Raw genomic sequence first — 23,027 nt, forward strand, 5'->3', positions numbered from 1 at the left:
TGTTGAGAACTGCGCCCATTCTATACATCGATGCAATTATGCCCTTTATTTAAACTCTAAGAGCAGCCTAACGCAACAAGCAGCACTGTGAACAGGCATGAAAGCCACCAGCAGGGGCCAAAGGGTACAACAGAGCAGAGCATCCACCCAACGGGGCTCCAGCTGGACACACAGCATCAGCAGGGGGCAGAAAGGATGTGGGTACTGCGGGTGCCCCACACCAGCATCCCCTCACTGAGGGTGGCCCTGAGGTGGCAGGACGATGGGGCATCACACAACCACGTGCACACTCAGCTTTGCAAATTCTCGGTGCTTTCTTCATAACCTCTTGAAGGAATTGCAGCAATATTATTAGCTGGGAAATGACCAAGCGTGAAGAAGTCGCATAAAACCAGGGGCCCCCAAGAGCAATTTGACCACTTCTGTTCAGACTGTTTCTGGTGGTTTGCTCTAAAGGGCTTATAGCCTGAACCTACTCTGCTAGAGTCGGGTCTGAGTGAGCCATTTATCCCGCTCAGTGACACTCAACCAAGTTGTGCTGCTTACAGATTGTCACTGCCTCGTCCGTCATTCCAGGCAACACGACACCATTACCTCCAGCTGACCCCTGAAGTGAAGGATTGTTTCATGAAAAATACTGAAGCCGGTTATGGCAATCTGCCCTCCAGACAGACAGACAGACCTTGTGCAATGCCACGCCGCATCCCAGGACCCGCCACCGCCCAGTGGGAGATAAGCACCCGCAGCACGGGGAAGGTGACAAGCCAGGAACACAGAACTAGTGACTCCAACAAAGTGGATGGGATTAAAAAACAGCGCTTCCACCAGTTCTGCAGAGTGAGAACTAGAGACGTTCGGGTAGGAAAACTTGCCAAATAAAACTGCTGGGAGCCAGACTGCTCGCTGTTCACTTTTGCAAGCACAGCTTCTAGGAAAAGAAAACAAACCCCTTTTGGTACTCAAGCACAAAACCTGTTCTCAGCTCTATACTCTATCTGTGCACTGGGACCGTGCTGCTCCCCTGCCCCACGTGTCCATCCAGGCAGGCACCAAGCAGACACTGCTGCTTGAGACCAGCACTTCCTTCTCCTCTCCCTCATCCCCACTGCATGCAGACAGGTAAGTGTATGCTGATGGTGCCACCTCTCCAGGGTGGGGGAAGACACCCAGCAGTGTGCCAAAGAAGGCCACTGGCATCTTGGCTCATATGAAAAACAGTGCAGCCAGCAGGAGCAGGGAGGTGATCATCCCTCTGTACTCAGTTCTGGTGAGGCCACATCTTGAGTGCTGTGCTCAGTTTTGGACCCCTCAACACAGGAAAGACACTGATGCCCTGGAGCGTGTCCAGAGAAGGGCAACAAAGCTGTGAGGGATCTGGAGCACAAGTCTGATGGGGAGTGACTGAGAGAACTGGGATTGTTCAGTCTGGAGAAGAGGAGGCTCAGGGGAGACCTCATCAATCTCTACAGCCACCTGAGAGGAGGCTGTGGTGAGGCAGGGGTAGGCCTCTTCTCCCAGGTAACAGCAGTAAAATGAGAGAGAATGGCCTCAAGTTGTGTTAGGGGAGGTTCAGGTTGGGAATTAGAACAATTTCTTCTCAGCAAGAGCAGTGCTGCAGTGGCACAGGCTGCCCAGGGAGGTGGTGCAGTCACCGTCCCTGGAGGTGTTCAGGAGCCGTGTGGATGTGGCACTGAGGGACGTGGGGGTGGGCTGATGGTTGGACTGAATGATCTTAGTGGTCTTTTCCTGCCTTAATGATTCTGTGTTCCTCATCCCCCTTCTGCCCCATAGCACAGGAACACATATGGGACAGTGTGGAGAGCTTCTGTGCTCAGCATCCTCAGGTGCAGTAGTTTCAAGTTTCCAGAGGGCCATTAATCCATCGCACTTTGGCTATGAAATTCATATAAATTATTTTTATTCATAATTGAAGTATGTAAATGTGGAATTTAAATTATCATTTACAGTACAAAATGAGAAAGAGCAGAAAAACAGAATAGCAAAAGTTCTCTGCACAAATTGAGAGGAACTGTTTGGAGGTTTATTTCACAGCAGCTTTAGGTCACAGCATAAATTTCAGCAATACTGACAAGCTGCTCAGGCCCAGCCACAGGAAACCTTCCCATCTCAGGTGCCAAGCTAATCCCCAAACTCAAGTGCCCTCAGCTGTGTCCAATAATCCCCCTGACCTGCCAATACAAGTACACCTGCAGGAAACCCAGCATTTCTTTCTCACTTGGCTCCTCAGCTGGAAAACAGGCTGATGGAAACACAAAAGAACTGCTCCTTGTCACATGCATGGAGACTCACCTTTCCATTCAAATCAGGATGCAGCAAAAGAGAGAACATACAGGGAAGCAGATGGCCCTGCGCTGAACACAAGGCACAATTCACTGGAGGGACTGAGAGTGAGGCAGGGAGCAGGACTGAGCAAGCTGCACATCAATGCCACCACAGAATCCAGTCCCACTGTAACACATCCTGCAGCAACGAGCACTGCCTCATCAGCTCAGAAAGGAAACATTCTAGAAAGCTTTTTTGCCTTTTGTTCCAATGGCAAAGCAGCATCAGAACGAGCAACAAGAATGACGACAGATTCAAAAACAATTTCTTCCCATCCTTGACAGCCCACTGATGCACATAGCAGCAAAACCTACATGAGCAAAAGGATCTTTCCTCCCTTATACTAACCCGGTGTCTTGCTTGATTGCAAAAGGATATTCAGGCTGACACCGTGCTAGAGAGTGTGGCAGCATACAGTTATACAAAGAGGCTGGCAAACAGACGTGTCCCAGGACACCACTACCCAGCTAGGCAGCCAGACTGCAGGAAGAGCAATGGCTGTGATGAAGCTACGCAATGAAGACAAGATTAATACATGAGACCTCACTGCTTCTGCACAGCCAAATATAATTACTACATGTAAACTATAGGAAAGTTTTAGTGCTGCGTCCTCATCCTCAGGCACCCTTACATCTGGCTGAAGGCTGCCAATGCCCACACTGGCAGGACACACAGCATGAGGCTGTGCTCCTTGGGATCAGCTCTTCCCCGGCAAGGCAAAACCACTGAGCCAAGTAACAGCAAGGCGTGCTGGCTGCAGAAAAAGCAGGCACTGAAAAGATCAAGAATATGGATAGCAGGAACAAGAAGAACCGCTCCGTCTGGTCTCTCCTCCTCAGGCACCCGTTGCTGTGAACCCACTGTCTTGGCAAATCCAACTAACTGGTAAGTCCCCTTCTGCCACTGATGCACTAAGGATGCAGAACCTCAGTTACAGACCCACATCTCACAGGCTGTCAGAGCCCATGCTTCAGTTCTGCAGGCCCTCAATGGGTTGCTGTTCCATAAACACAGCTCAGAGGGAGCACTTCCAAAATGCCTGCAGATATGCACGCAGAGGTATACAAACGAGGGCCAAAAAACTGGACTATCTTGGAATATCCAAGTTTTAAAATCTGCAGTTTATTTCTTCTACCATATCTATTACATATAATGAAAACACAGCTACTTTTTCCACTCCAGTTAGAGCTGTTCCACATTGCACGTGATAGTTCAGGTCCCACACAGGCCAAAGCACATGCATTATATATTCATGCACGGTCTTTATTTACGAGCCATGAGTGTAAGAGCTAAGCAGATGCCCAAATCTCAGCAGGATGGTGACTGGTGTTTCAGTGCTGCTTTCCAAAGAACCTTATCTCTATACCTCTGGACTGAACTATGTGATTTTGTTTGTGAGGCGGCTCGGATTGATGCCGGCATCAAGACACACAAAATGAAGAGGTAAGTGGAACAGGCTGCCCAGGACAACGGCCACAGCCCCAAGCTGATGGAGTTCAAGAAGTGTCTGGGCAATGCCCTCAGACATATGGTGATTTTTGGGTGGTGCTCTGTGGAGCCTGAAGCTGGACTCAGGGATCCTTGTGGGACTCTTCCAATTTGGGATAGTCTATGATTCTCCAGTACTAAGAGTGAAAAGGGGGATACACCATAATGCATGGGTGTCCAACCTTTGGGCTTGCCTGAGCCATGCTGAGTAAAGAGGATTCGCCTTGGGCTGCACATAAAATAATATTACATAGTTTTGTTAATTATATACATTCCCTGTTTCTTTAATATTTTTTAATAAAACATAGAAGAGGGCAACAAAAACATACAACTTGTGGACTGGACACATATGCAAGGTGTACCCTGTTGCAACTATGATGAAAGCAAAAAGACTCTCCAAAAAGTCAGTGGTATTCTTGCTTGCAAACATTTCAACTGTTGAAGATCCCAAGAGTGACAGCCACTAAATAAATTCAAACATGACCCCACTTTGGCAAAACACCTCTCACCCTCCACTCGCACCACACAAACCCAAAGACCTGACAAGATACTGCCAAGCACAGCCACTCGTGGACCAGCCTCACAGTCCTTCAACTTGCCACAACACAGCATAAGCCTTTGGGATGTGCAGGAAACAAGCAACAGGCAGAACACACAGATTTTGTTTGCACATTTGTTGTTTCTCTTAACACCAGTTAATCCCAACCATGTGAGCTCCTGCTTGCTCAGAGACTCGGTGAGCCCCCTGCATGGTCTGGGTGATGCAACAGTGCTGCCATCCAAGCAGGAGCATCAAGCATTGGATATGGGCCCCCAGAAGGAAAGGGATCACAGCAGCAGTGTTGCCTTCAAAAATCAGAAACCCAAAGCCCAAGCAACCTACCATTGCTAAGTAACGTGTACACGAAGCACTCAAGTACAACAGGCTTGATAAAGGCAGTTTCTTCATCAGCATCACTTTTGTCAGCAATGGGATGCAAAAAGCAAAGCCGCATTCTGCAAACCACCTTCACCAAACACAACACATAGCACATAACGCTCCATAAATGCCACTCTTCAGCTGGGGATCAAATGCTTGTCGTCTAATGAGCATTCCCAAAGCAGTGACCACAAAACAATTACACAGAATAATATTGGAAATTCCCAGTTAGGTATAGCATATAAAAACGATTCAAAGAAGAAAAAGAACTCAAGAAAAATACTAATTACATACTTTCACGCTGCTGCAGACGTTACTTATTTAAGGGAAAGCATTTTGCTGGAAAACACGTTTGTTTTCATTATATAATTCTGACCTCATCCACAAACAAATGTAAGCAATGGAAAACACCAGAGAGGGGCTCTTAAAACAGAGCCCAGTCAAGGATAAGAAAGTGTGAAGGTAATTACTGCTTTTTTTGCAGTCTGAAAGGTATTTATCATTCGGTTTTGCCCACGGGAAACAAACGCTGTCACAATGTGATAAAACGCTGCAACAGAGTGAAATCCCTTCCTGCCCCATCCTCACTGCTGCCTGGGGAAAAACCTCTGCCTGTGCATGAAAGAAGAGTGGAGAGCCCCAGGGCTGGGTACTGCACACCCTCAGCAGGAGCCACGAGGTCCCTGGGCTGCTCCTGGGAAGCTCCTTGTGTGGCTTTCAGTCCCATGCCCATCCCAGTAGGGCCGGCACAGCCGCTCGTGCCATTGCAGCCAGAGGTCATGCTGGTGTGCCAGGAAAAAGAGGTTGGATATGGCTGTTCCAAAGCAGAAAGCTTGGAAAGTATAAAAACTTTTTTACTTCACCTTTGTTACCATGCAGCTGAAGCATCCCAAGGTGCCTGGGGCTACTGGCACAAACATCAAACTTGCAGAGCCGTATCAAACACGTCAGCAACTGGACGAGTCGGATCACTGAGACCAATGCCTGCACTGGCAGAGCACATTGCCAACCCAACAAAGAGCACTGGAATCCAAGGGAAGGGGATAGAAAGAGACAAGGAAAAAAAAAAATCAGACAGATACACAGCTAAGAAGAAAGCTCTGTGGGCAATTAAGAAGAAAATGTAAAACTTCACATCAGAAGAGAAATCATCACCCAGGCTAGTTTATCCCATTAATTGTTAAGAGTGGGTAACGCTGCACGTAAGTTATCAGACAGAGAATTTATATTTTTAGTCTTTTGAAGCAAGCCTTCTTCTGCAAAAAGGAGAACCAATCTTACAGCAATTCATCCACAGTGGAAAAAGAAAGGAATTCCCTCCCTCACACAGAGAATTCAGTGGCAAAACTCTATAAATATTGCAAACCAGTTCCAGAAATACACGTGATTTAAAAGGAACTCAGAAGCTGAGGCTTAAACCAAGCCATTAAAGTCAAATACTATCACAGTAAAGTGCTCAGCAGTAGAATATAAGAAGTTTCCTTTTTTTTTCCCCTCTGATTTGTAACTATGCTTTAGGACGGCCATGGGACCACGGGGTATCTGATGCTGGTTTCTCTCTCACGGAGATGCCCCCACCTTGGTCAGCAACCCAACACCAGCATGCTTTCTATCAGTGTGAGTGTCCATTGCACAGCTCTTTTCTCTTCTCAAGCCCGGTGCCTGGCCCAGCTCAAACTCATGTTTTCAGTCACACCAGATGCAGCATCAGGTGGCTCCTCCAGTGACAAAGCTGGCAGTTTCTTCTGTCACACAAGGCCTCCTTTCCTTGAGACCTGGAAACTGCGTTGATCTCATTACTCAGAAATTTGAAAGCTAGGAGGACATCTCCTTTCCAGTGTTACAAAGGGTAGCAGCATAGAGAAGATAGGCTCTCGCCATGAGCATTGCACGCTATCGCAGTTCTCCATCATCTGCCTTCCTTCAGTAGGGAACTGCTGCTGCCTAGGAAGCCAGGGAAACAGCAATTCCATAAAGCCACAACAGAGATGCAAAACTGAGCAACAGCAACAACACACGCCAAAGATGTGTCCTGCTATTTCTGCACAAACGTCTTCTAAAAGGAAAAAGGAAAGAGCAACCTGCTGCTTAAAATAATTCTTCAGAGGCTACATCAAATCCATCAATTCTTTGCTAAAAGGAAACATCCTGAATGAAGGAGAGGTCCCAGAGAGAAAACAAATAAACTCATCCCGCAACTGCATACCATTTACTCAAGGCCACTGTGATGAATGCATGCGAGCCGGTCTTCACTCAGTGCTTCCCCTATGCTTCTAAACGTCCAACCCTTCTGCTCCTAACACTGAAATAAAATAAATAAATAAAAAGAAGTGCTCTGTGCATGAGTAACTCCGGATGTAAATATTAAGTACTATTCTCATTGCTCATGATGGGGGTCATCCACAGTGCAGAGCCATTCAGACCAGCAAAGGCAGTGAGAACGAGCCCCGGCCACGCTCCTTTCCTACCTCCACTCCCAAGCGCTGGTTTGCATTACAGCACGCATGGCACTTACAGCAGCACAATTAAAGCAAGCCCAAACAATCCTATTATGGCGAGGCTGGCTAGCTTCATACAGATAAGCTTAAATTCATACTTAATTAGCTGCTTTAAGAATGCTCAACAGCCTCTTTCCAAGACTAAGTCCACAGAAATGATGCGACCACCGGATGCACTGCCAACAAATGGCAGGAAAAACAAAAGCCATTCCTGCTGTGGACAAAGCCTTGAGCACTACAAGAGCCTGTCTGGAACAGCACCCCCCAGCCATGGGGCCACACGAGGGCTACAGGCCAGGCAAAGGCTGCACTAGGCTTTCCAGGCACTGACCTGGAACAGAAACATCACATATATCAGCTGCCACTAATACTTGTGTGCGTTAAATATGACAGAGGGGCTACTTTGTGCACTGCTCTTAATCACGCGGGGCCCTCAGGCCACGAGCTTAACCCAGCTCTTACACAAACAAGCATGGAGAGCATGCCACGCTACATCCAGCTCCACAAACAGCCAAAGAAGCCACTTGACCAAAGCGGCAGCAGGTTTACTCCAGGCCTTTGGAGTGCAAGCAGGTATTACAACCTGAGCACAAACAGAGCCTGAAGTGGCAGCAGCCTCTGATAACAAGAGATTAAAACAGACCCAAACAGCAGAACAAACCTTGGAGGAATTTAAAGTAAGGAACCCAGGATCTGAGCACCACTTTGATGCCATTACAGCTTCAGCTATGCAGATGATGGAAAGGTACTAGAGCCAGAATTCTCGTACAGATTTCTGAAAGCTTTACCTTACTCTTTTAAAAGTTACACCAAAATCCCCCCTTTTGCATTTCAGTGATTTATCTACAGCAGAGGCTACTTCTGCACAAAGTCTGCTCGCCAATGCCCCTGTACCGCAGGATGGCTGTAAATGAAACAGGAATGGGAGACCTAACATTTTAACATCAACTAGGAGAAACATTATTTCAGACATAGAAAACATCAGCACGGGTTAACAAAAGGGAAAATGATTCAATAGCTTCAAAAGCTTAGAAAGGCAGAACTGCTCTGCCAAGGAAAGAATTTTAAAGGAAACCACCTTCTGATGAGTGACACTGCTGCATCTAACCTGAAAGACAAGATTGAGGGTTTGCTGGCCAGTGGGTGGAACTCCATTGATATCACATGTCCTGCCTGCTCACACGAAGCCAGGGCTTGTTTTATGGCACTGCACACCATGACTTCAGCCTGCAGCTTGTACTGCCCAGGAACAGTATGTCCCCAGCGAAGCATTAAGGTCTATGGACTCAGTCAAACCTTCCATCTCAATATACCACTGAGTCGCAACAGCAATCGAACCAGTCTTGAGATATGTAATAGTGCATGCAAGAAATATGCTCCATTTGCTCTGGGAAACAGAGCAAATCCTGGCACTCCCTAATTCTTTCAGAAATGTGGTCACAGTCTCAAGAAAGAGAGGTGATTCCTGTGGCACTTAGCTTTCAGCACTTGGCAGGAGAAGGGAGAAAATTCAATCCACTTAAACAAGGATCCAAAGATTGAGAGGGAAGGGAAGGTGCACCAAGAATCTCTGGAAGCAAAGCAATTAACAGATGGGGTGCAGTCAGGAGGGAAGGGAGCACCGCCCGCTAAAACAAGACAGGTAAGTATTTAACAGGCAGATACTGCTACAGATGTGAGATTTATTTACCTGCCACAGTCAATTGGAGAGAAGGGAAAAAACAAATAAACCAACAACCCACATGCATCTCTCTCCTTTGCGGCACTTATGGCGTCTTTTGCATGGCTTGTGACACCATCAAGCAAAGGGAAAGCCCAAAGCATCCTGCAAACAGAAAGAAGAAAAGCTGGTCTTTCATGGGATAAAAGGAGAAGGCAGAGTATATGCTCCAAAGTACAAACGGGTTCAGGCACCTTCTCTTGAAAGATAAAGGCTGTTTCACGTATAATTCCTCCCACCATCTCAAGGCAGCTTTAAAGTACTCGGGGGAAGGAAGGAAGCATGCGTCAAGAGAAGATTGTGCATTTGCATCAGACACTTTGATGGCATAAACACTTCTGCATACCCACATTTATTAAAGTGATGATAATGGCTGCCACACACGAGTGCATGCAGACTGCAGGCTCTGCCAGGCATGGCGTTCTGCCTGTGCCACAAACAGCTGCCTCATCTCCTCCACAGAGCTCAGGCTCACCAACATCACTCTTCTCGTTTCTCTTTTGCCAAAACTGCACAATTCAGCTATCAGACTTCTCTCGCTAACTCCAACAGACTTCAGACCTAGTCCTCTCCTGCTGCAGTTTCAGCTCAAAGCAATTTTTGGCACAGCTCTCAAAATGTAGCACTTTCAACACCAAGGCAGAACCAACAGCAGAGGGCAAGAAAACAACCGAGTGATGTGAAAAGTGATGCTCAGCACCACAGATCAGATAACAAACATGCCAGTACTGGAAGAAAAACAATCCGATTTCCAACACAGCAACCATCCCTACGTAACTTTCAAAAATGCTACGCAATTTGTACTGCTTTGTTGAACACCCTTGAAAAGTACACAAAATCGCTTCTACTTGAGAGAAGGTACATATGATTTGAATAAGACAGCCACCAGCCCTAATGAGAGACTTTGTCTGTCGCAGACATCATGTTGCATCTTTATCACTTCCATCATTTCTCCTCCTTATGCCAGCCCAGGATGCGCCCTCAGCAGCTGCAGCAGGTCTATTCAGCCAATTCTCAGCTGCAAGGATACTATGTGTACAAATAGGGTCGCATAATGCAGATGCCTTCAGAAGACACCCACCCAGCAAGAATGCTGACAGTCTCCCCGTGTCTGCAGCTGGAAGCTGAGAAAACACTTTGACGAGCCTTCCCCAGTCAAGAGAGGAACTGACACACAGTATGAGGCTTTCCAGCTCCAAAACCTGAGGTTATGTGGCCCAGAAGACAGCAGAATCAATAGGTCCCTCTCACCAGTGGTAGTCTGCGTGCGTGTACACACAGCATCAAACCTGGGCTTGAGGAGCTGCTGCCCTTTGGGTTTACAGCCTCAAGCAGAAGAATCCCCAAGCCAGGACATTTGCATTTCTCTGCTGCTCCCTCACATGCTTGCCAGGAGGCACCATGGATGAGCTCTTCTCTTGCATCCATCGCAGGAGTGATCTCCTTGCAGACCACAGCTAGGCTGTTCACTGACCCTACAGACCTTCAGCATTTGCAGCAGGCAGCTCTCCAGAGGCACTTGGTGCACGGACATTCCCACTGCACATGACGATTCCCATCGGGGTACCCTCACTCACCCCAGGGAATTTGGTGAGGATTTCAGCTGCCTTGGATCCTGAGGGATCTCAGCCAGTAGCAAAACTCTGCTCTTGGTACTGTTGTCAGCCCCTGCAGCACACCAACAGGGCATAAATCATTCTAGAAATAAGAGACCTTTTCTGTTTATGGTATTTTATGGTACAGTACGCCAATGTCACTGCTTCTGTGGTTTTTTCCTCTCACTCCAAGGTGAAGCACACAAGCTGGGTGACACTCAAGCCCTTCCAGTAGCACAGGGTGGGGAACAGAGCATCCTAAAGCACAGTCACTTGTCCTATCTTCCCATATTTCAAGGAGCTCTGCAGAAGTTAGGAACTTGCTTCTACAGCTGCACCAAGCTGACAGCTTTGTTTTTAAGAACAATGTGCAGTCATCTTTTCAGCTGCTCCCACTTCAGGGCAAAACAAGCAACAGACAAAGTGCTGACAAAAAAAAGTCATTAAACTTGTAGGACTGCTCCATTTGAATGGAACAATCCTAGACAAAGAGAAGGAAGATATTATCCAGACAAGCCCATATTTCATGTCTGAGCTAACAGTCCAGATTAAGAAAATGAACTAGAGGGGCCGGGGCCAGAATGGCAGCAGAAACCTGGCTGCTCTGCAGTGACAGGCAAATACACAAACCTCGCTGGTGTTTCAGGTGCCCAGCAGCAGGAAGAGCACTTGCTGAGGCCAGGCTGGATGGGGCCCTGGGCAGCCCAACTGAGTGTCTGATCTGCTGGGTGGCAGCCCTGTCCGCAGCAGGGGGCTGGAACTAGATGATCTCTGAGGTCTCTTTCAACCTCAGCCATTCTGTGATTCTAAGATTTTATGACTTGCTTTTCCATCCAGCAGTGGTCTGTACTTATCTGACACAGCAGCCCCACACAGACCTGTGGGGAACCCAGGAGGAGAGGAGGAGCCCCCAGTGTGTGGGGTTCTTACAGCCACATTCCTCCACTCCAGGAGGCTTCATGGCATTAACAGCTTAATTCTTTTAAAAGGAAAGAAAACTAAAAGGCACTACAAATCAGATGGGAACAGATGGAGAAGTAGATGGGGCTGGAGCAGGGGCTAAGGGAAGCTCTCTCCCCACCAGAAAAACACAGACAGCTTATCTGTCATAGCCCAGGGAGTCTCCTCTGAGAGAAAGAAGGGGATAAATGTCTTTTTGGCGCTTACTTAAAGAACAAGTTCACATGTCACCTCTTCCACATGGCTCCTTGCTCTCCCCTGTGTGTCCCTCCCCCACCACCAAGGCAATGGGTAAGAACTCAAGCCAGATCCCAGCCCACAACATGAAGGAAAGGTGAGGGAAGGTTCTCCCATTACGTCAGTTGCTGGGCATTCAGTCTGCCTTGGAGGCAAGACATACACAAGCCTCAAAACTGTTCTTTTCCTAGTCTAAGAAGAGAGAAGGGCATTTATCAGGATGAAAATATAAAGAGCAGAGATGTGTTTTTTTATTTTATTAATTTACTGTTGAGGACAAACAGGCAAGGAAAAAGGTCTAAACCCAGACACGAATCATAAGGGCCAGCACCAGCATAACTCTGACCACCTAGGCCCCTCGAGGGGCCTACATCAGGTACACCCCCTCCTCATACAGTCTCAAAGGTACATCTACAAATAAGAATCTCCCTCTTCCTCCCCACACCAGGCCAACTTATGGTCTTCCAGTGCACAGAAACAGAAAAGATACTGAGTTTCCTCGGTAAACCACCAGTCGGTGTACCTTTGAAGTCATAACATTCCATAAACACGTAGCAGTTGTTTTTTTGGTTTTTTTTTTTTTCCCTGCCTAGCTGCTTCCCATAAGCTTGGAGCATCCAGAAATGCTCGTGTTAACCACAAATGGCCCAAGCAAGCTGAAGTGAGCAATGCAAGTAGCAAGCCCAAGTGCCTCACAGTCACATGCCCCAGCAACTGCCTGCAGAAAGCTGTGCACAGCCCTCTGCAGCTACACCGGGCCTTTAACACAGCAATTAATTCACCCCTGTTCCAAGGCACAAAAAAAAGTTGCACCCACAATGTGGACATGGTCAGCAATGCCACTGTTTTTTTCTCCCCAGGCCTTTTCCCAGCCTAACACGAGCTCTGCACACGACCTACACCTGTATGTATGTATGATGTGTAGCAGTGAGCTGCCAGATTTCAAGTTCACATTCTTTGGAGAGAACTGCACACAGTCATCACAAAAAGTGGTGCAGCCCATCAGAAATTAAGTAAGAGGGGAATAACAGCACTTGGGTACTGCTGTACCTGGAGGATGCAGTCTCCTGTGCCCTGGAACGCACTCACAAGGACATGAAATCCCTTACACCACACTATTCAGCACAAGGCCCCTGTCCTTCTCCTTGTATGGCAAGCCACCAGAAACCCCATATGAATTTCTAAGCATCATCATAATACACTAAAAAAAGAATGGAAAAAAAAAACAAAACAAACAATAACATTTCCCAGGAATCCTAAAAATGTATCACATGCCCCAACCACAAACTACTACAAAGCAGCTGCAGCTGTTTAAGGAAAACACCTCTATTTGTGCAATAGGTTGAAACAGTGAAGCCCAAAGTAGCAGCAAGGCAAACCTCTTCTTGTGATGAAGCCACAATTCTTTCTTCGACTGTGGTATGCTGGAGATGGATAGAGGCAGCCAGACAGCACCTGAGCAAGGCTCATCTTGGCTAGCTACTGGTTAGGCAGATCAGAGCCATGGATTGACCAGAAGCCCACAGCCACCATGAACAGCAGTAGGGGCAAAGCAAAGCACTGGGCTTGTTCAGCCTGGAGAAGGCTCTGGGTAGAGCATATTGTGGCCTTCCGGTACTTACCAGAGCTTATATACAGGAGAGAGATGGTATGACAGCAACAGGACACGGGGAAATGACTTTAAACTAAAAGAGGAGAGATTTAGCTTGGATGATAGTGGGAATTTTTTCACTGAGAGGGCGGTGATGTGCTGACACAGCTGCCCATAGAAGCTGTGCTGCCCCATCCCTAGAGGGGCTCAAAGCCAGGTTAGATGGGGCTCTGGGCAGCCTGAGCTGGTGGGGGCAGCCCTGCCCACAGCAGGGGTTGGATCATTGATCTCCCTTCCAACCCAAACCATTCTGTGATTCTATAAACACCTGTGTCACCCAGTTCTCTCCAGAATGCACGACTGCAACTCTCCGCCACCAGCAGCCGTGAAATACGAGTTGAAAGCTGAACTGTTTTCATTTGCAAAGCATGGATGGCAGTGTGAATTGCCAGTAGACAATTCTCTGCAGCACAACACAGCACATCCCCACTCTCACAGCCCCCTTTCAGAAAGGATGAGTGCCTTGTGTCTACACACATTAGGAGGGTTCCAGATGAATAACTGCAATTAATCCATTACTTAATCTCCTAATCATTTCTGGGCAAGCAACATTCCTGTACATTTGTTAATAACACATCTATTCTCACGCCCTCCTCCTTACAAAAATTTAACCAAGAAAAATAAACTGAAAAATGCTCAGGTAGCATCAATTACCTTATTTAAAGCTGCAAGGAAGAAGGACACACTGCCGAGGCCCCATCTGCCAAAGCTATTTGCCACTGTGGGCTCAGGCTGAGGTTTGCACCAGCAAGCTGTCCCAGCAGACAGCAGTAAAGATGGGAATCTAGGCAGTAATCGAGACACTTCAACTCTATGTCTCACTTAATAGGTTTGAGAAAGACCTTTAACACCGATTTCTTTTTTAGTTTATTAACAGGGTGAAGAATATTCCAGCGTGACAAGCCCTGAAGCAAAAATTACAAACCTATAATTTGAGCTTGGTAGCAGTTGGTATAATTGACATCCTAGCCACAATGAGAGGTCCCCAACTTTATCAACAATGATTACTCACTAGATGCACAAAACAGCTTTGTTCTAAACTGGAAGCCGCAACTGCAGGCAGCAGTAATTGCTACCAAAGGCAAAATACATAAAGAAAAATCTTACTGTAGCCAAGTGCTCTCCAAAGGGAAATAAAAGAATGGACACAACAGTCCTACCATCTTCACTGACATCTTTAAAAGCAAGCAAGCAAACAAAAATAGAAAACAAGACCGCATACCCCACAGGAGGGGCTAATATAGAAAGGGCATCCCAAAGAGGCAGTTGTTAACTATTCTGGGCTTAATGCACGCTTAATGAAACGCTCTGTCCATTAGTTATTGAACTCCCATTGGCAGTTTGAGGGAAAGCTACACACAGAAAAGATGAAATGCAATCAATTTATCTTGAAATTGCATACATTTCCATGCTAATCCTCAGCTCCTTCTTCCCAGCTGATATTAAACAGCAGATCCATTAATACTAAATGCTCACCTTTTTTACAGAACTATGTATCTAAGCAAGCCTCAAAGAAAAAAAAAAAAAAAAAAAAAAAAAAGGATATTTGTACAAAGCAATTTACTTGTCTGGTCTTTTTATATTCATTTAGCTCTGCGCTTAATTATTTTGGCAGGTAACTGTGTCAGCTCAAGTTACCTCAGTCACTACCCTTTACAAAATGAGAGCATGAAGCAATCACGTTTTTACAACTGCACGACCTAAAGCAACAGAACAAACCAAGTTTTCTGAATCACGAGGCGAAATCCCAATCCCACTGACTTCATTAACTAGCAGTCCTGCCATTAAATTAATCCAACTCGTATGACTTTCCCAGGAGACAACAATGGCCAAGCGAGGAAACGTATTTTGCCAGTAACAAGTCTGGTAGGATTTAGGTGCAGTTTTTCAGCAATGCAATACGTACACTTAGCATGTGGACGTGTGCAATTTTAACACTCACCATACAGAGAGCATCCAGTAAACAGAAGCTCCCTTTGTCATCCTCTGCTGTAGGAGTGCAACAGGTTTTCTCACCGTCACATGCCAAATTTTCAGAAAAGGTTTTCCTTCCCACACCCCATACATTACACTTCAGCATCCCCCCTCTCCCAGCAACAGCCTCAGCTCAAAATACTTCCCTAGCAGCCCACTTCCTGCATGGTTTTGCACTTTGCTTTTTGTCTCTCTCACCTATCTTGCCTAATTGTTCAGGGAATCTGAGTTGCTTCAGGAAGATGCTTCGCCTGTTCTTGCCCTCTGTCACACAGCTTGGTCGCTGACAGCGCTCCACCTCGCTGCCCAGCAGATCCTAAATCCTTCCCATCAAAAGCCAGTCCCCCTCCCCCCAATAGCATGATAGCAAAAGTACATGATACAAAGGGAAAAATAAAGCCAGCTGTATCCATGGTTTGGAGGTTTGGTTTATTCGAGGGGAGGCTGATTTTTGTTTGTTAGTGGATACCAGTTCTAAAACTGGCTCTGAAATGGTGTCAGCCAGCTGTACTACCCAAACACTAGAGTAGGTCCACGATGAAGGAACAAGCAACACATAAAGGCCTCACGTGAGTTACACAGATGTGGATAAAAACAGGGCATGAATTAAGCCTTTAAAATAACAATTTCAAAGAGCACCAATGCTCTCCAGAAACTCAGTATGCAGTACTCCACAGGCTCTGTGATACACTGTCGATAAGCACAAAACAAAATGATTTGAGGAGCTAATGCAACACATCTAATGAGCTGCTGGCCTGGTGTATGGAGGGACAGCCCCACTGCATGGGGTCACTAGGGGACTGCACCCACCCCACACTGAGCCAGCAGATAGCAGGCACACAGTTTGCTTTGGAAGAAGAAAGGGAACCAAGTGTGACGGATTAAGGCAAGAAGTGATTCAAAACAACAAAGATGCTGCTGCTATAACGGATGGGTCTGACAGCCAAGCAGGACCTGCATCTGAGCAGGAACTGCTCACGTGTGCTGAAAACCCGGTGCCTGGCAGCACATCACTCATCAGAGGGTGGGGAGCCAGACACAATGCTGACGTGATTGCAAATCCAGAGGGTCCAGGTGGGCTGCTGTACAAAATACTGCAAAAAGCAAGTCAAAATGCGCACTGGATCTCTCCTAACAGCATTGCACATTTTCTCCCTGTTTTTCCTCTATGTGTAAAGAGGGGTGAGATAAAGAAGATCAAGGTATTCGTGTTCTGGCTGACTAACACTGATAAAGCAGCACGTCATGGACAAAGCACTAGGCCACAGTTTTCTGGCATGAGGTCTTAAATCTTCAGATGTTTTCAGTGAGAGATGTTTTCCAGCTGTGGTTCAGCTTTAGCCTACAGATATGTAGTTGCTCTACAAAGGTAGTTCCTAAGAGTACTTCTACAACAAAGGGAGAGGAAGCTCCAGCCATCCCACAGTGCTAGCGCCAGCCAGGCTGAGATGAAACAGCAGAGCACAGACTGATGGGGGTTCAGGATGAGACGGGGTCCCGTATTTGGGAAAAAGACTCCTTCCCTTTGGCAGTTGGGTTGCAGCTCTCCCAAGTAGGCTGTGGAGCATGCATGGCTTTACCTGGGGAGAGCAGAAGAGCAGCTCCTCTTTGAAAACACGTTTTGAAATGAAAAGTGCATTTTCCCATAAAGCAGGAAATACTGCTGCAGGCCCTCCATCCTCCCCATCAATAAGGCCAGGCTGGATGTGGCTCTGGGCAGCCTGGTCTACTGGTTGGCAACCCTGCACATTGCAGGGGAGTTGAATCTAGATGATCATTGTGCTCCTTTTCAACCCAGGCCATTCAATGATTCTATGAAATCTGCCCCCACCAACAAAAGGGGCAGCCATAAGGCACACCCCAAACCCTCTCTGCATCCAGGTCTTTGCCATCATTCTGCAAAGGAGAGGACAGCCTTGCCCTTCACAAACGCACACCCTTTACCTCTGCAAAGTAGCCATCAATAAGCCCCTGACTGCCTCAAGAGACGTCACTTATGATGAGGAGGGAGGCGGAAGTACACTGGCAGCATCCAGGACGTGATAGCAATAATTTTAAAGTGATGCTTGATGCTTCTGTGATGGAGCTATTTTCAGGTGCTTTGCATCTTCTTCAGAAAAGTTAGTCTCTGAATAAGAAAAAAAAAAATAGAGTTGTGACTGTTCTGAGCTCAGATGCATGCATGTAATCAGTTCAGGTGTTTAAATGATTTATCCACGAGGAAAAAAACTGTTTCTAATCTTAGGAACAAAGCATGTGAAAGGGAAAAAGCGATTAAACATAAAGACATGCTGAATAATGCAAAGCCATACAGTTCTCTGATGCAGAAGGCAACTGTGGCCAAATGTTTCTCAAAAAAATCTTTTAAACACAACGTGTTCCAAATATGCATATTATTGCAGTGTAGACTGCAAAATTCAAAATACAGAAAATTGCTGTTATGTTTCCCAACCTTAAGGCAAAACAATTGTTTTTAGAGAAGCTTACTAGGCTTACATGAGAACGAGTGCCATCCCACATTCTGGAACAGGCCATCTCCCCTCATCATTTATCTGCAGACATAACCCCTTGCCCTTCCTCTTCCATCTTGCCTTTCTCCTCCCCTGTGCCACTTTTTGTGGCCAAAGAATCATATCATAGAATGGTTTGGACCAGAAGGTGACTCGAAGCCAACCCAGCCCCAACCCCTGCCATGGGCAGGGCTGCCCCCCATCAGCTCAGCTGCTCAGGGCCCCATCCAACCTGGCCTTGAGTGCCTCCAGGGATGGGGCACCACATCTTCTCTGGGCAGCTGTGCCAGCACATCACTGCCCTCCAAGGAAAGAACTTCTCCCTAATAGCTAACCAGGTCAGTCCTCGGGCACACAGCCCCATCCCTCCAGTGCCTGCACCTCTCAGGCAAGAAGTTCTTAATACAAACCTGCCGTAATGTTAATGGATTGGGGATTTTGTGCCAGCTTGCAGATGCCCAGTTGCTCTGAAGACTTGGCTTTAGCCACTGAAATTAATAGAGAAGGTCAAAAAAGAGGTGTGTTCATATTGTGCACTGGAGAAAAATAAAACTACATGCCCTGCTGCAAAGATAGATGCACCTTCACAATGCAGAAGCCCAGCACACACACCTTTATTTAGCAGGGCTTAGACAATTAAGCTGATAGCATGGCATGCACTGGTAGCTTCTGAGCTTGCAAGAAAATTGGAGTTTTTATTCCAGCAAAAAATCTAGTTCTTCTCCCACTTTGTTGTCAGCTCTCTCTGCTTTCCCACCCAGCACTGCTTGCCATGGAGGTGGGATACAGCTACAGAGGACAGCCTGCTCCTCTGCACACCATCCAAAATCCTTCCTCGTATCTCGAAGGCTGGGCTGACTACAGAGAAAACAAAATCTCCACCTTTGTAAAGGAGACTCAGTTAGAAGTTCAAGGTATTTCAATTTACTTCAAGCACTTACCAGCTGCCTTTTCAATCATTTTGTTTCTATAATCTGGGCAACATACCAAAGACCACAAAGGTTTGGGCTTAAATTTCATTTAAAAACCATCTCGCAGGAGAGGAATCGTTCCTCCATTTTATTAAGCAAAAGCCATAGGCTGCTGACAATGCTATTACGGGCGGCAACATCAATGGAACATTCATATATATATTTATATACATAAAGTAAATAAAGAAAAACATTAGGCTGGAAGGTTACTAACAGTAATAGAAAGGGAGACCCTGGAGACCTTCTGTTTGCAATTCCTTTTAGCTCAAGCCAACACTTAAAGCCTCCTGTCTCAGATTCCCAGGCAACCTGCAAACCATTTTACAGCATCATTGCACAAACCAATCCCACTATCCAGTAGAGCAATTTATAAGGGAACAACATTCCCATTACTTAGAAAATTCTTCACAGAGCAAGGAGAAAGCCCACGATGCAGATGCATCAACTTCTTCTGAAAGTAACGCTGGCTCAAATTGAGTTATAATGGGAAAGTGACCTGTTTTGACGCTGAAGGTCTTTGGCATTACTGCTCAGAGCAAAACCATCTGTGAAACTGCAAGAGAGACCCAGTTTTGCGTGGAGCAGCAGCCAAAGAGATAATAAATATATTAAACAGCCTCCGGCACCGCAGTCTGCCCAACTGCTCCCAGACACGGGGGGATCCTGGGTCCCCAGCCCTCGTAGGAGCAGTTTTCCAGCCATAACAACCCTTCATTTCACATCTGCTTTCAGCCTACATCAGCCCTTTCACTCCTTGCCCAACTGCACTTTTGTCATTAGCTCTGGTTGTAGATACAGATGAGATAACACTTCCATTCCACTTTTTTTTTTCTTTAACTAAAGTGCCTTATGCTGTAACTCTAAAGGTAATTACTACTTCAGGGGCTGAAATTTCCCATTCTCACCGCAGAAGTACATGTCTGAAGAAGATCTGCTTGGTCATTTAAGGTTTTTACATGTATTCTCAGATAAGCCCAGCTGCATTACTAACAGTAGCTAAAAAATACAGAATTTAAGAAGGGAAAATTTGATATGATGCTTCATGTTTTAATCAACAGCCTTCCAAGATGTAAACCTTCGGTTGCTCTGGAAACAGTAACTTAGACACAACCACGTCTATACATCAACCCCCTGGCTATAAGTGAAAACACCTCAGCAACACCACAGCGCTCGGGTGACAAAGACTTAACAGCAAGCATTGTGTCCTAATGTTCACCTGAGAAGGCTGCATCCCACAGAAGAGCTCAGGGGTAGCATGGACCTACCATCCTAACCGTGTCTCATCAGATGAAGGAAATGGGAACACACATGTGTACTTGTAGGATGAGCCAGGGGTTCAAATACAGGAGTTCTGCTTGTAATTGTACTGTGCCAGTCACACCTGAGCTGGAAGCAAGGGCTCCTACTGAAAGGAAGGCTCAGAAGAACACAAACACAGAGGATGAGCAGGATGGGGCTGGGGCACAGCGCTTTCAGCTGCCAGAGCTGGGAATGGAGCGAGAAGGAAGCTCCAAAGAGGAGCAGGAGGAAGCGCCGGGTGCTCGTCGAAGAGGGTTTGACACAGCACAACAAGAGAAGCCAGATTAAGGAAAAAAAAAAGGGGGGGGAAATAAATAAATAAAGAAGGAAAATATTGCATACGTAGACAACGGCCTGAGTGCCGGTTGCTGTGGAAACCGTAACTTTGAATTCTGTGGCTAAAATCTCTAGCATTTCTATTTATACCACACAGCTCACTACAGCACGAGAACTTTGTATGAGGCACAGACAGCACTGGTATCTAACAGGTTCTGCTGGTACTCCAGTGGGAACCGTACTACAGCTATGGTCCCATCCACCAATGCATCACAAGGTCTTCCCAACATTCCCAGGCACGGAACAATCACACAACCCCCTCCATTAAGGTCCATCCTCTCCCAAGCAAGGCCGGGTCCATCACCAGGGGAGATGCTGAGTTGGACTTGCACAAACCTGGCCAAAAAGGCCATTTAAAAGAGCAGCACATCCTGTTTCTTTCAAGGCAAATGGCAGTCAAACTTGCTTCAGTTTATGATTCAGTTTCAGAGAGACAGCTCTCAAAGCCAATTATCCTTAAAGATGATGAGTGCTGTATTTGTTTAGAGGCTCCAAAATACGAGTTGGCCATTAAAGCAAGAACACCGGGACAAAGAGGTTACCAATAAAGCGCTTGTTGGGGAGAATCCCCTCTCTAAATGTTTCCTTTCCGCATCACACCATACAAAGAGTGCGAGACCACGGGCTGGGAGGGATGGAACCATCCGTGCCCCCCTTGAGCCACATCTTACCCCGAGCAGCACAGCATCGCAGCGTGCCACGGCCGCCACGACACACGCGCAAAGCCAACAACGGCTCGGTTGCCGAGGTTCCTTCCAGCCCGAGCCGTATAGCGGCACTTCCCGCAGCCCGCGCACGGAGCGACCCCGGCCAAAGCGCTCGAGGTTTACGAGGAGAGCCGATGCAAAGGCTGAGCGAAAAGCCGCGGCGCTTCCCAAGGTCACCCGGACCCCCAGCCCCGCGGGACCGTCCCACGAGGCGCAGCGTGACCCGCTGTGCCCTACGGGGGGCTGCCGGAGGGGAAGGTGCCCCGCACGCCCTTGTCCCTTCATTTATCGCGCCGCACGGAGGCGTCGCTGAAATTGACAGAAGCTCTTTCACGGTGCGGGGAGAGGAGATGCTCTGACCGCGGATGGGGCGCCCGAGCCATCATCACCTCACGCCTCGCGGCTGCTCCCCATTCATTCCCACGCGTTCTCTGAGCGCGGCACGACACGGCACGGCCACCCGCTCACCGCCGACTCCCCCCGGCGCGGCACCGGGCCGCCCGCTCCCGTTCCCCCTGCACCTCCCGCCCCCCGGGTGTACAGCTCCGGGCGCCCGTTAGCGCCGTGCCCGCGGGCAACCCGGCGGCGGGGTGACACCTGGGAGCCGCGATGCTCGGGGACGGCACCGCCGGCCAGAACCGCGAACAAAAGCGGGGCCGCGACCGGGCGCCCACCCGCTCGCCCACCGGTGACGGTGTGGAAGCGCGGCCCGACCGGGCCCCCCATCCGTGGAGGCGGCGGGGGGCTCTCAGCCGCCGGGCCGAGAGGGCGGCGCGGCGCTATGCCCTGGGGCGAGGGAGCGACCCGTCCGCACTCACCTGCCCGGGCTCGGCGCCGCCGCCCGCCCCGGGATCCGCAGCCCGCCACCGCCGCCGGGCGCCCTACGCTCAGAGCGCGCCGCCACCAATAGGCGCCGCTGCCATATTGTTACTGCCAGCGCTGTGAGGGGCGGCGCCAGCGGGCGCCTTGGAGACCGGCGGCTATTGGTTCTTCGGCCTGTCAATCCGAGCTGAGCGAGCCAATGGGAGGCGGCGGCGGCGAGCAGCGGGGCGTTCGGAGTTGGAATGTTGTGTGACAATGGCCCACGCGGCGCCCAGGTGGGAGGGGAGGGGCCGCTCCCCCGGGGGGCGGGCGGCAACGACGAGGCCACGCGCCGCCCGCCCGCCCGCCACAAAAGCGGCCCCGCGCGCCCGCCCCAGCCAATGAAGCTCGCGGCCGGGCCTCACCAATCCGAGGGGCTGGGCGCAGGGGGGCGAAGTTGGCGCGCGGCGGCGACGGTTCTCGGGATTGGCTGCGGGCGGGAAGAGCCACGCCCCTCTCGTTGCCCACGGGCACGCTGGTGTGCCAGGGGCCTCGAGGTGGGGAGGTCCGCAGCTGTGGCTGCTGTCAGCCTCATTGCTGTCCCGTGAACAGTAAGCGACGCGTGCTGGGGGCACGCAACTGGAAAGCAGCTTGCCAGAAAAGGAGCTGGTGGTGCTGGTGAGCATCAGCTCAACGTGGGTCAGCGGTGACACTGATGTCCCGGGCTGCGTGAGGCTGAGTGTTGCCAGCGTGCTGAGGGAGGAGATTTTTCCCTGCTGCTCAGCACTGGTGAGGCCGCGCTGGACTGGAGCTTCCCTCCTGTGAGGAAAGGCTGAGAGAAATGAGGCTGCTCAGCCCGGAGAACAGAATCCCAGCACTGCAGGGGTTGGAAGGGACCTCTGGAGATTGTCGAGTCCAACTCCCTGCTAAAGCAGGTTCCCTAAAGCAGGTTCCCTACGGCAGGTTACATTTCCCTACAGGAAATTTCTGAAAACAGCAGCCCAGGATTAAACTTCTT

The 23,027-nt window shown here is 48.5% G+C and overlaps 1 protein-coding gene across 8 annotated transcripts in view; it reads right to left on the bottom strand.

Moving 5' to 3' along the window:
- TIAM1 (TIAM Rac1 associated GEF 1) overlaps window positions 1-22,138 on the bottom strand; it is a 172,192-nt gene extending 150,054 nt beyond the window's left edge. For 5 of the 8 annotated variants that reach the window (XM_048934125.1, XM_048934119.1, XM_048934123.1 and 2 more), the window contains exons 1-3: window positions 18,306-18,383; window positions 17,330-17,513; window positions 5,614-5,773 (exon numbers count right to left, since the gene is read on the bottom strand). The gene's annotated coding sequence lies outside the window, so the exon portion shown is untranslated. Of the gene's footprint in view, window positions 1-5,613; window positions 5,774-17,329; window positions 17,514-18,305; window positions 18,384-22,026 lie in introns of those variants that run through there. The other 3 variants (XM_048934121.1, XM_048934120.1, XM_048934118.1) reach the window with 3 other exon arrangements.
- Between the last annotated feature and the right edge of the window lie 889 nt (window positions 22,139-23,027).

Source organism: Lagopus muta, chromosome 1 (assembly GCF_023343835.1).
Source record: "Lagopus muta isolate bLagMut1 chromosome 1, bLagMut1 primary, whole genome shotgun sequence".
Taxonomy (NCBI): Eukaryota; Metazoa; Chordata; class Aves; order Galliformes; family Phasianidae; genus Lagopus; species Lagopus muta.